Source organism: Dasypus novemcinctus, chromosome 1 (genome assembly GCF_030445035.2).
Source record: "Dasypus novemcinctus isolate mDasNov1 chromosome 1, mDasNov1.1.hap2, whole genome shotgun sequence".
NCBI classification, from domain to species: Eukaryota; Metazoa; Chordata; class Mammalia; order Cingulata; family Dasypodidae; genus Dasypus; species Dasypus novemcinctus.
The window spans coordinates 53516763-53529161 of record NC_080673.1 but is presented as its reverse complement, the minus strand read 5'-3'; the positions used below and the strand labels follow the sequence as shown (position 1 = coordinate 53529161).

General features: G+C 39.1%; 1 protein-coding gene across 1 annotated transcript in view; it reads right to left on the bottom strand.

Moving 5' to 3' along the window:
• The window catches only part of CLGN (calmegin), a 69684-nt gene extending 57586 nt beyond the window's left edge, over positions 1–12098 (bottom strand). The window contains exon 1 of the mRNA XM_004471941.5: positions 11964–12098. The gene's annotated coding sequence lies outside the window, so the exon portion shown is untranslated. The remainder of the gene's footprint in view (positions 1–11963) is intronic.
• Positions 12099–12399: the final 301 nt, after the last annotated feature.

Below are 12399 nucleotides of genomic sequence, written 5' to 3'. Positions count from 1 at the left end.
CAACAGATAGATGGGGCTATCTTGCTTGCAGTTACAGATACTCTGTTCCTTGGGATGAGTGTTGTCCACCATCATTTTCTTGTTAGTTGTCCTGGGTGAGTCACTAATGAGAGATGTTGTTAATGTGGCAAAGTGTGGGAGTGGGGCATATGAGAATTCCATATTTTTTAATGTAATATTTATGTAAGCTAAAGCTTCTTTAAATATAAAAAATTAATTATAAAAATATATACATATAAAAAAGTCTTATTATAAAGCTACAGTGATCAAGACCGCATGGTATTGTAAAGGGTAGTCTAGGGATTAACTATCAATTGAAAGAAAGCTAGAGAGTTATCTAGTGACTGAATAACATAGTGAACCCAGAGGTGGATGAAAATCAAGTACAAATACAAGAATGTCCTTTTGTGAAGTAAAACAAAGGAACATCACTATTGCAATGTGGTAAGAATGTGGAGAACATGGGAAAATACAATTAATGTAATCTATGAACTATAGTTAACAGCAATACTGTAATAGTCTTACATTGATGCCAAAGATGCACTGTTAATAATAGGGGAGTATGGAAAAAATATACCAAATATATGCTATAGACCATAGTTAATGGTAATAGTCTGATGATATCTCATAATCTGTAACAAATGTTCCACAATATAGTGTGTTGGTGGAAGGGTGTTGTATGGGAACTGCACACATGTTCATAATTGTTCTATAAGGTCACAACTTCTCTAATAAAAATACATTTTAAAAAAAGACAGCATGGTATTGGCAAAAGAATAGACAAATAGATCAACAGAACAGAACAGAAAGTCCAGAAACATAGAGTGAACTGATCTTTGTCAAAGGAACAAAGGCAATTCACTAGAGAAAGGAGTATATTTTCAACAAATGGGGGCTGGAACACATGCAAAAAACGAATTTAGACTCAGACTTTCATACTTTCACAAAAATTAACACAAAAAGGATCATAGCGGTAAATGGAAAATGGAAAATTATACAATTTCTAGAAGATAACCTAGAAGAAAATCTAGGTGACCTTAAGTTTGGTAGTGCCTTTTCAGATACAAATATATGATCCATGAAATAAAATGTTGATAAGTTAGACTTCACTAAAACTTTAAAATTCTGCTCTACAAAAGACATAGTTAAGAGATGAAAGGAAAGCTACAGACTGGGAGAAAATATTTGAAAAACACATGTCTGATAAAGGACTTCCATCCAAAATATACAAAGAACTTAAACTGAAACTCAACAATAAGAAAACATTCAAACCAATTTTAAAAAGGGCAAAAGGTCTGAACAGATACCTCACGAAAGAGAGTATACAGATAACAAATGATGATATGAAAACTTGCTTAACATATTACTAGGAAAATGAAAATGAAAACAATAATGAGCTACCACCAGATACCTACTTAAATGACTCAAATCCAGAACACTGTCAATGCTGAAGAGGATGTGGAACAAGAGGAACCCTCACTCATTGCTGGTAGAAATGCAAAATGGTACAGCCACTTCTGAAGACAGTCTGGCAGTTTCTTACAAAGCTAAACATAGGCTTACCATATGATCCAGCAATTGTACTGCTAGGTATTTACTGAAATAAGTTCAAAACTTATGTCAATACCAAAACCTGCACGTGGATGTTTGTAACAGTTTTGTTCATAATGGCCAAAATTTGGAAGCAATCAAGATGCCCTCAATAGCTGAAAGAATAAACTGTGGTACATCCATACAATGGCATACTACTCAATGAAAGAAATGAGCTAACAAGCCATCAAAAGACATGGAGGAAACTTAAATGCATATTGCCAAGAGAAAGAAGCCAGTCTGAAAATGTTATACTGTATGATTCCAATTATATGACATTCTGGAAAAGGCAAAACTATAGAGACAGTAAAACATCAGTGATTACCAGGGGGAGGAAGGAAGAAGGAAGGGACAAATAGGTGGAGCATGGGGGATTTTTAAGACAGTGAAATGATTACACATGATACTACAATGGTTGATACGTGGCAGTATGCATTTGTGAAAACCCATAGGACTATATAACAGGAAGAGTGAACTGTAATGTAAATAATGGACTTTATTTAATCATGTATTAACATTGGTCCATCAATTTTAACAAATGTACCACACAAATCCAAGATGTTAAAAATAGGGAAACTGGGGTAGGGTATGGGATCTCTACTTTCTGTACTATTTTTCTGTGAACCTAAAACTACTCTAAAGAATAAAGTATTTCTTTGAAAGATCACTGCAAAAAACAAGAAGCAAAAAAAATGGGGCATATTGCAATCAGGATGACAGATATGGAGAAAGTTCTTTTTTATTTAACATTCCTATAATATTGTGATTATTCAATTATTTAACTATGTCTCTTTTCATATAACACAAATCTTCTTTACAGCACGTAATTTGTCTGCCTCTTAGAAATGTTTGATTTATATAATTACGTCCTCCTGGATTTCCATAGATGTTAAATATTCAAGTTTTCTTTCTTGATGCCAGTGTACTTTTAAACAGAAAGTAAATATGGGCACTTGGTTATAAGGTGGTCAGTTATACAGATTATCTAGAATATAGTTATACTACTTTTTAAAAATTGCCATCAACATGAAAATTAAGAAGAAACTCTTAAAAAGACCACTTAGACCTTCAAAACCTTATTTGTAGACCTGGCACAATGAGAGAGCACTTTATACACACCAGAATAGCTATAATCAAAGAGACATATATCAAGCCTTGGGAGGATGTGAAGGATTTGGCATCTTCATGTATTCCTGGAGGGAATGGTGCAGTCACTTTGGAAAACAGTGTGGCAGTTCCTCAAAATGTTAAAAATAGATTTACCATGTGGCCCAGCATTTGCCACAGGCACCTGAAAATGAAAACACATGTCCACACAAAAACCTGTACATGAATTTTCAGAGACATTTTTCATAACCAAAAAGCAGAAAGAATCCAAATGTCCATCAACTGATGATGAGTGAACAAATGTGGCCTATCCATGAAATGGAATATTATTCAATAAATAAAAATGAATGAAGTACTGATGATTCAACATGGATGAATCTCAAAAACAGTATGTTAAGTGAAATAAACCAGTCACAACAGACCATATGTTATATGACCCCATTTATATGCAAAGTTTAGAATAGGCAAACCTATACAGTCAGAAAGTAGATTGTGATTGCCCAGGGAAAGGGACAGGAGAAAGGGCTGAAAGGTACAGAGTTTCTTTCTTGGTGTCATTCTAAAATTTGGACTATGCTAATGATTGTACAACTCTGTAAATATACTAAAAACCACACATTTTAATTGGGTAAACTTGATGGTATGAGAATTATGTATCAACAAAGGTATTTTTTTAAAAGATGGTTAAAAAATATTGGAATCTAACACATAATTAGTTCAATTGATTAAAACCCATTTTAATGAGATCAAAACTTTACAGGAATGCATGGGTCAGTTAATCTTTATTTCTTCTAAAGATCAACTGAAATAACCTTAAACTGTACCTTCAAAGAACATGTTTTTAAAAACATCAATAATGACCTACCAAAATAAGCATTCTATATTGAGAAGTGTATTAAAGATGGCGTCATGCAGAAACAGTACAAAAAATGATGCCTGCTGTCGATGAGTTTGTGTGGGACAGGATCAGAGAGGCATGCAGCTTTGCCCCATAGGAGCCATGTGTCATGTTATCACTCAGTCTCCAAGTACAAACAGACCTTCTAGTTCAAGAAAAGGGTAAGGGAAAGGACAAATGAGTTTATATGGCTATGAGTCTCCAAAAAACAGTCGGGAGGCCATCTGAGAGGGCACGCTTATGCACACCTCAGCAGAGTCCCAGAGACAGCCAAAGTAGATACAACCCCAGGTACTGGTTCTCCTGAGGGCTACAGAGACCCACAGATCCTGTGGTCATGGAAAATGACTGTGGAATTCAATGCCATGTCAGTTGGCCCTACTTTGGAGTTTGTGTTCCTGAGTGTGATGGAGTTGGACTCAGATGTGAACTTTCTATACATGCCTCTTCTGTCACTTTTACTGCACCTGTGGTTGGCACTGGGGTTAGTGTATACTCAGGAGACCTGAATCTCTGGACTGTCCATGTGACAGCCAGGCCCTGAGTCTCAACAGACTTGCAAATCCTACCCTCTGGATTACTGGATTTACCCCAGCCAGTTAACATGAAGGTGAAGAAGGTCAACCACCACACCAGGGAGCCAAGAGTGCCTACAACTGCAAGCAGGAGAATTGCATCCATCATCCATGTGGAATCTAAGCCCCCTCTTGATATAGAGATGAAGTGGACATAACTGTCCCAGGGTTCACAGGATGGAGGAATAGAGTATGGATTAGAGTAGACTTACTGATATTCTACTATACTACTATTGTGATTAGTAATGGAAGAAACTGTAGCATCGATGTGGAGAAAGTAGCCACGGTAGCTGCTGAGGGTAGGGAGAGAGAAGAAGAGATATGATGTTGTTCTGGTTGATACTGCAGGGACAGATGCTGGACACTGTATGTCCTGCCATGGCCCACTGGGTGGACTGGGGGAGAGTGTAAAGTACAATGTAAACCATTATCCATGTGGTGCAGCAGTGCTCCAAAATGTATTCACCAAACGCAATGAATGTCCCACGATGATGAAAGAGGTTGTTGATGTGGGAGGGGTGGGGTGAGGGCAGTGGAGGGTATATGGGGACCTCTTATATTTTTTGAATGTAACATTTAAAAAAATAGAGAGGAAAAAAAAAAAGAAAGAAAAGGGTAGGGACACACATCTGTGTCAAGAGCAGTGTCCAGCCACCATGAGGAAAAAGACTATATAAGAAAAACTATACAGGAAAAAAAAATTGCTCAAAGTCACATGACTGGATATGTGAAAGGAAAAAAAATATTAGAATCCATAACTTTTCTTCAGCATACCATTCTATCCCTTATTTTAATATTACCCCATTACTTTACTATATGCTATTGATAAAGCAATGGAAAGAAACCACAAAATTGTAACAATACATTTTCAAACCTCTTGGAAATTTTCAAAATTTAGGTTATCATTAGTACTAAGTGATGAAGATATTTATTCAGAAACAGTTATATCTACTTTACTATAGAAATGAAATACTTAAAAATGAATTGTAATTAGTTACAAACCATTTGCAGACAATGCGATTGTACAGGAAAACACTCTCCGTTCAGAAAACTACTTAGACCAAGGTTGTTGTTACTGTATATACATATTTTTAAATCAGAAATACAGAACAAATGGTTTCTGCTTAATTCTGCACTGTTCTATCACTATTCAATGATGCATGAGCTGACAACTTGAGAATCAGATCATGAAGCTAACAGTGTTCCTTGGAAATCTGTCACACTGTCATGCTAACATGTCATCAAACTCCAAACAAAACCATGACGTTTATTGCATTTCATTTCTTAAAAAGAGGGTTTAGATATTGCCAGGCCTGCACTGAAACCTTGAGAGGCCTGAAGAAACAGCAGCTCTACAAAATAATGGAAGTAACTAGGTTATGCAATTTTAGTGCTTCAAAAATTTGTTTATATAAGTATGAGTTAGACTGTTTAGTGCTGATGCCAATCCCTTCCCTCCTTAAAACATAACGAACCCAGTTAGTGTTTTAGGCTTATTCTACTTTATGGTTTTCTGAGACCACTAAATTTCAGTAGTGCCTTCATGAGGAAGAAGGGAGGCACTGAAGAAATGCATTGATGTGCCCCACCATGTAATTTTCATCTCATGTATATTCTCCATACTGTTTCCAGGCTGGTCATTAATAAACTCAAGTACAAGTAACTTTAGCAAAGTATGAGGTGCAAATCTCCCCAATTGTTGAAAACCTCAAAGAGTTTTGCCAGCATCACCAACACCACCTAATACTTACTGAACCTCCACTGCCAGCCCCAAATCAAATTATGCAAGGCAGCCCATTTACTGGTATGGATGTAATACTCAGTCACACATCAAAGGCAGACAGAGTACTCAAAAAAAAAAAAAAAGGTAATCACAAGATACCCAATATCTGTTGTAAAGTGTGACAGATATTGGCAGCTGATCGCCAAACTATCTTCTCTTTTTCAAGAAGACATAACTAGACTATATTTCTCTTGGTGTTAGGTATGACTAGTGACTAGACCAATTGCCAGCACTTGTCCATAAAAACTTCCCATGACCAATCTTTCAGGATCTTTCCCCTTCAGGTTTGGTGCGGGCAGTGTTGGGAGCTATGCTAGAAGATGGTGGAGTTACAAGGCAGAAGGAGCTTCAGTACCTGAATCACCACTTAGAGGAGAGCCAGCCACCCATCTGGAACAGCAGAAACTCTATTGTGTCAAGCCTCAGAGACTTTCTTCTTTTCTATTTGAGCAGCCAGCACTTCCTTAACTGACAATACTGTTAATTAAAACTGGTTATCTTGGAAATACTTCAAGAAATTGAGGAAAAAATGGGAAAAGAACCACAAAAGCAGAAATAGTTGGATATGCAATGAAATGAAAGACTGTGGCCTTCAGAGGGGTAGGCTGGGGGGTTGGCAAACAAAGTTCTACAAAGCATTCTAAGAACTCTAGATCGGACCCTATAAAAGTCAGAAACCACTTTTACAGATCATGGAAAGGATCAGAACACAAAGCCTGGATATGGGAGTGTCCTAATTATAGAAAGAATGAACTGCATCTGTACCAAGTTTTTAAGACCATAGCTACACACTAAAATTAAAACTAAGTAGCACCATTTTAAAAATAATATGCTTATATAAACATTATAATGATACATTTACTTATTTATTTAGGATTTATACTCCTTCTACCTAGTCTTGAAAAATAATTTGAGTCAACTTGCAAAACCCAAAACAGACAAAAATATAAGCTCACTAAGGGCTGGAATTCTCACTCTGTGATTTCTGTATTCACACAGCCTAAAAGAGTGCTAAAACGGGATGAACAGGAACATACATATGTTTATAGAATAAGTGAATGAACAAATAACAGAAAAAAGTTAAAAAGGAGAGACACACAGCTGTTAACCAAGAAACCAGTTAGGATGTAACAGTACACTTAGCAGAAGGGCTTTTAGGCAAATAGGGAAAAACCAGAAATAAACAGAGTGAGTTTGCACTGTCTAGTAAAACTCTACAAGATCCTTCATGGGATGGGGGGAAGGATCTTTTCTAGGATTTAATGCCTGAAAAAATTTATGGAACTGTTACATAACAGATGCCTTTAACTAAGGCTTCATAAGAGACAGAAATAATTACATCAATGTTTCTAACACTGACCTTTTAAAGTTTAGGGTACACTGTTACAACCTAACACAATAAAATTATTTCTATAGGAAAATGAGATAATGATTCAGCAGGTTTTAAGTTTTGTGATCTAATTTAATAGAGCGGAGCATATCATTTTTTGAAATTCTATTCTATGTCTATGAACAAACATCCTATTGAGTTAGTTTTCTTTTTTACAGAATCTAGCTATAGGCATGCTACATTTTCATAATTCTACTCATAATTGAATTTCCTAGAAAAATAATAAATAGAAAATTAGATTTTAAAGTTTTATGTTACCACATCATGTAAAAAAAGAAAAACATATTTTCACCAAAATTGAAGTGAACTGTTAAAACTGTCTAGCTATGTGGCACATACAAAATTCATTTTGGAGACTCACAAATGAGGTGGGCAGACAGGTAATCAGAATGTCCTAGAGAGGCAGCCTTTGTCCAAAAAAGTTGTAAGATTTGACTTGAAATGTAGCTACTTTCTCACAGAAGCAATTAGCATGCTTCAGAATAAGTAGCATCAGGGATTTATTAACTTTTTTGGTGGCTAATGTTTCTCCAAAGCAATTCAGGAGTGGTTAACCAGTGGATAATAAAATTCATCATACACTATAATTTATTCAACATTTATGACTGTTAATTATATGCCAGGCATTTTGATAGACATGGTAACTACAGTAATTAGCTGTATAATAAGTAAACTATAATGAGTTTAGTGGCAGAAAAATAAAGTGTGACAGACAATAATTGGGAAATTGAATTTACCTGGCAAGGGGTCAAGAAAGAAACATTTAAAGGGACAAGAGACAGAAAAGACAGCTTTCCCTAGGGCAAGGCTGAAGACAATGAAAGGGAGAGAGTGGAGCAAGAGTAAGAAGTAGTTTTTGAATACTTGCTGTTTCAAGCATATTAATTCCAACCTATACAACATCCTATGACAGAGGTATTAGTATCTCACTTTACAGATAAGAAAGGGAGGCTTGGGAGGTAAGTAACTTAGCCAAGACTACACAGCTACTAAGCAGAATATGCAAGACCCAAAGTTAGGTCTAGCTTTAAGCTCTACATTCCTTTCACTAAGCCTTTAAGTTTAGAAGGTTTAATTACTCATCCTCACTAAAAGGCATTAAACTTCTAGGCCTATCAAACAAGTACATGGTTAAATATTTTCTTGCTATGTTCATCCTTTTAGACATATATTCCAGTTTATGTGGGTTTTATATTTTAAAAGCTGTGCATCTAAATTATACATATATGTATATAATATATATGTATATGTGTTTGTATATATATATATATATACACACATTAACTGTTAATAATTCTGGCTTCCTATAGTAGGCTGAAAACTGGCACCCATAATCCCTAGATCCTGTGAATGTTACCTCACATAGAAAAAGGGGCTTTGCAGATGGAATTAAGGTTGCTAACCAGTTGACCTCAAAATAGGGAGAGTACCTTGGATTATACAGGTGGGCCCAGTGTAACAACATGGGCACTTAAATGTGGAAGAGAAAGGCATGATGGTTAGAGAGAGAAACAGAAGAAGAGGAGGTAGGCAGATTTTGAGGAGATGGATGGCCTTGAAGTTGGTAGGTAGCCTCTGGAAGCTCAGAACCGCCCTCAGCTGACAGTCAACCAAGTGGGACCTTAGTCCTAAAATTGCAAGAAACTGGATTGTGTCAACCTGAATAAGAAAGCAGATTCTCTCCCCGAATAAAGCTTCTAATAAAGAATGCAGCCAGGCTGACACCTTGATTTCACAACTTGATTTTAGCCAGGGGAAACCTATGTCAGACTTGACCTAGAGAATTGTGAGATAACATTGTATTGTTTCAAACGGCTAAATGTGTGGTGCTCTTGTTATGGCATCAAAAGAAAACTAACACTCTCCCTCTCATTCCTTAATTCTGGCCTTTTCTCTTATCTTTGAAACTCTTCCTTTCAACTAAGTGTTAGTTGATAAATGCAAAAAGCATTTTTCAGTACTTCAGTGGCCTGCTATCCCAGAACTTGCTGACCATGTACTACCTCCTTCTTGGAACCCAGTCTCCTTTCTTGGTTTCCGTAGTACTATTCCTGATTCTTGATTCTCTTCCTTTTCTCTACCTGATCTTTGTCTTCTTCATGGGCACTTTCTCTAATCATTTTGTAAATGTTGCTGTTCCTTAGAGTTCGGTCTCTAGGCTTTCTTTTCTTACATTACATATTCTCCTAGGTTGACTGATTATACTCTTGGCTTCTACCTTTAAGCTAGCTAAGGACTCCCAAATCTTATCTACAATTCAGTGGTCACTTTTAAGTGATCCATTTTCAAAGATGTCCCAAGCACCCACTAATGTGAACTTTTCTTTCCTTTCAAACCTGCTTCTCTATATCCCTCATTACTTATTCCCACTAACTGCATTTCTCATTAACCAAATCAGCCAGTTACTTTGTAATCATTGTAAGACTATTTTCTCACTAATCTCCTTATGTCATTGGTAACTAAATTCACTTGGGTATTTCTTGAATGTCATCTTGCTTTTAATCCCAATGGAACAGACTTAATTTAGGAACCGTCATTTGGAAAGATTAGTAAAATTCCACTTTGCCTCTTTATTTCCAGTCTTGCCAATCTCCAAATTCATCCTCTGCCTTCTGGTTTAGCATGACTTTTCTAAAAACCAAGTCTTATTTTACTACTCATTTATAAAAATGATCAACAGTTCTGTGTAGTTCTCAGTATATATACTTCCCCTTCTAAGCTTCACAAGAAATTTCCATTTTCTAACACTCACTGGTTCAACGCATTCCTGCTTCGGTATATGCTATTTTCTTGTAATTGAAACGCCTTTCTGCTGTTAATCAGTGTTTTATTTTTTGGTACTTCTTATGTTGTATTTTAATTAAAAATGCAAATGCACATTAACTCCCCAGTTTTATTTATTTTTTATTTTTTAAAGAAGTTTTAGATTACATAAATATTACATTGAAAACATAGGGAATTTCCATAGACCACCTCTCTCCCACTTTCCCCCACTAATGTCTTTCATTAGTGTGGTACATTTGTCACAATTGATCAACACATATTGAAGCACTGCTACTAACCATGGTCTATAGTTTACATTATGGTTTACTTTGCACCGCCCAATTTTATAGGTTTTGACAAAATGTATAATGACCTGTATCTGTTTTAATGGCAAGGTGTAGAACCCAACTCATATTACGTATGTGAGTATGGGTCCTATTCACATACATGGGTCCTACTCACATATGTATGTGAGCCTTAAGAGTAGTTCTGAAAATCAACTATATTTGAAGCTTAGTTATTATATGGCTTCAGGAACTGAACTATATAATAGTATAATAAAAAGTACACTGATCTTGGCAGCATTACATTAAGAGTCTAGTTTTATTATTAAATGGACAAGTGATTAAAACTTCTCTGGGACTTTTTTTCTCACTTGTCAAGTGAAAGGGTTGAACTAGAGTATCTCAAAAAAGTTGACAATTCTAGTTTTCTAATTAAGAACCTAAAACTTACTAGGTACTGAAAACAGGTAGTAAGGCTAATTTAAAGTACTGTCTGATTTCTACAGACCCATTAACATACTTACATCGTTCACAAAATAATTAACCTCATCAAGTAGATAAATAAGATAAAGAATATAGAAGGTCCTGCTCTAAGGATTTGGGAATAAGGTTTAAATGTGATTGGAAGATCAACCCGGTTAGAAGTGAAGGCAAAACTGCAAACTGAAAGGAAGTGATTAAATGACCTATAACGCGATGTAGACTAGAATCAAGAGTTTGCTGACTTTTCTGGGAAAAAAAGTTTCAATACAAGTTAAGTCTATCCACTCGCAGCTTCTTCCAATGGCCATTCGATTTACCTTCTCTTTCTCCATTCTGAGCTTTGATGCACTTGCTTTTAAATCCCAAGCAAATGACTCTGCGTTGCTGGAGACAGATGCTATAAATAAAATCAGCTAAAGTGTCTGAATGATCGTAAACAGGCTCTAAGCGATAATGAGTCTCCCGTAATTAGGACTTCATGGGAGTCAGCTCAGTCCTCGCGCTCCCTCCCCAGCGGCGCGCGGTGAGCTCCCGGCAGCTCGCCCTGCGGGGCGGGCGGGGACCCTTCGCCTTGACAGAAGTGGAGATTGCGTAAGCCGAGCCTACTTTATTTTGTTTGCGTTTCTGTGAGGAGGAGCCGGCGGAGGGAGCAGCGCCGGGACGCCCCCCGGGCCCCCGCGGCCCCTCGGGAGCGCGCTGCGCGGGGCTCGAGCGCCGAACGGGGCGGAGGGGGCAACCGCGGGAGTAACGGCCCGGCGCCCGCGGCCGCGTCCTCCGCGGGGCGCCGGCTGCCCCGGCACCTGCCTCCCGCGCCCGCCCGGCGCAGCAGGTGGGCCCAACCGACCCGCAGGGGGCGTCCTCCCCCGCCGCCCGGGCGGCCGGAGCGCCGCCGCCGAGCCTCGCCCGCCGCTCCCGAGCCGGGCTCCGGGACGCCGCCCCCGCCCTCACCTGCTCCCCTTCAGCCTTTCGGGTGGCCCAAGAAGTGGGTGCGGCCCAGGAAGCCTCCCCCGGAGGGAGGCGGCGACGGTTTTGACCCCTCACCCCAGGCCGAGCGCCAAGGGCAGGGGAAGGTGGCCTGCTGCTCACGCACCTGTCCTGCGGGCCTGTTTTCAGCAGTGGCAGCTCAGATGTCCGCGTCGCTGCCACTGGGTCCCCGCGTCTCGCCAGACCAATCCCGCCTGCGGCCGCCCGGCAGCGACTGCTAACCGCGCATGCGCGTGCGGCTGCGGGCGGGGAGGCGGCGGGCGGCTCGGGCCGCGCGCGTCGGCTCCGCGGGGCTCAACCGCCGCCGCGCAGGGCCCGGCGGGGCCGCGGCGGCCGCGGGCGGCGGAGCGCGCACTCCCGGCCTCGGTCCCGCTCAGTCGTAACGGGGGCCCGGCGCTTGGGTTGTCACAAGACGGGTTCGTCGATATTGGCTCCCAATTTTTTTCTCCCCGGAGCGCCGGCTTTCCCTGCAGCAATGCACTTGTACCTTCTGCTGCAGAATAATTGTGTCCTGAATTTTGTGTAAATCACATTTTTGAGCA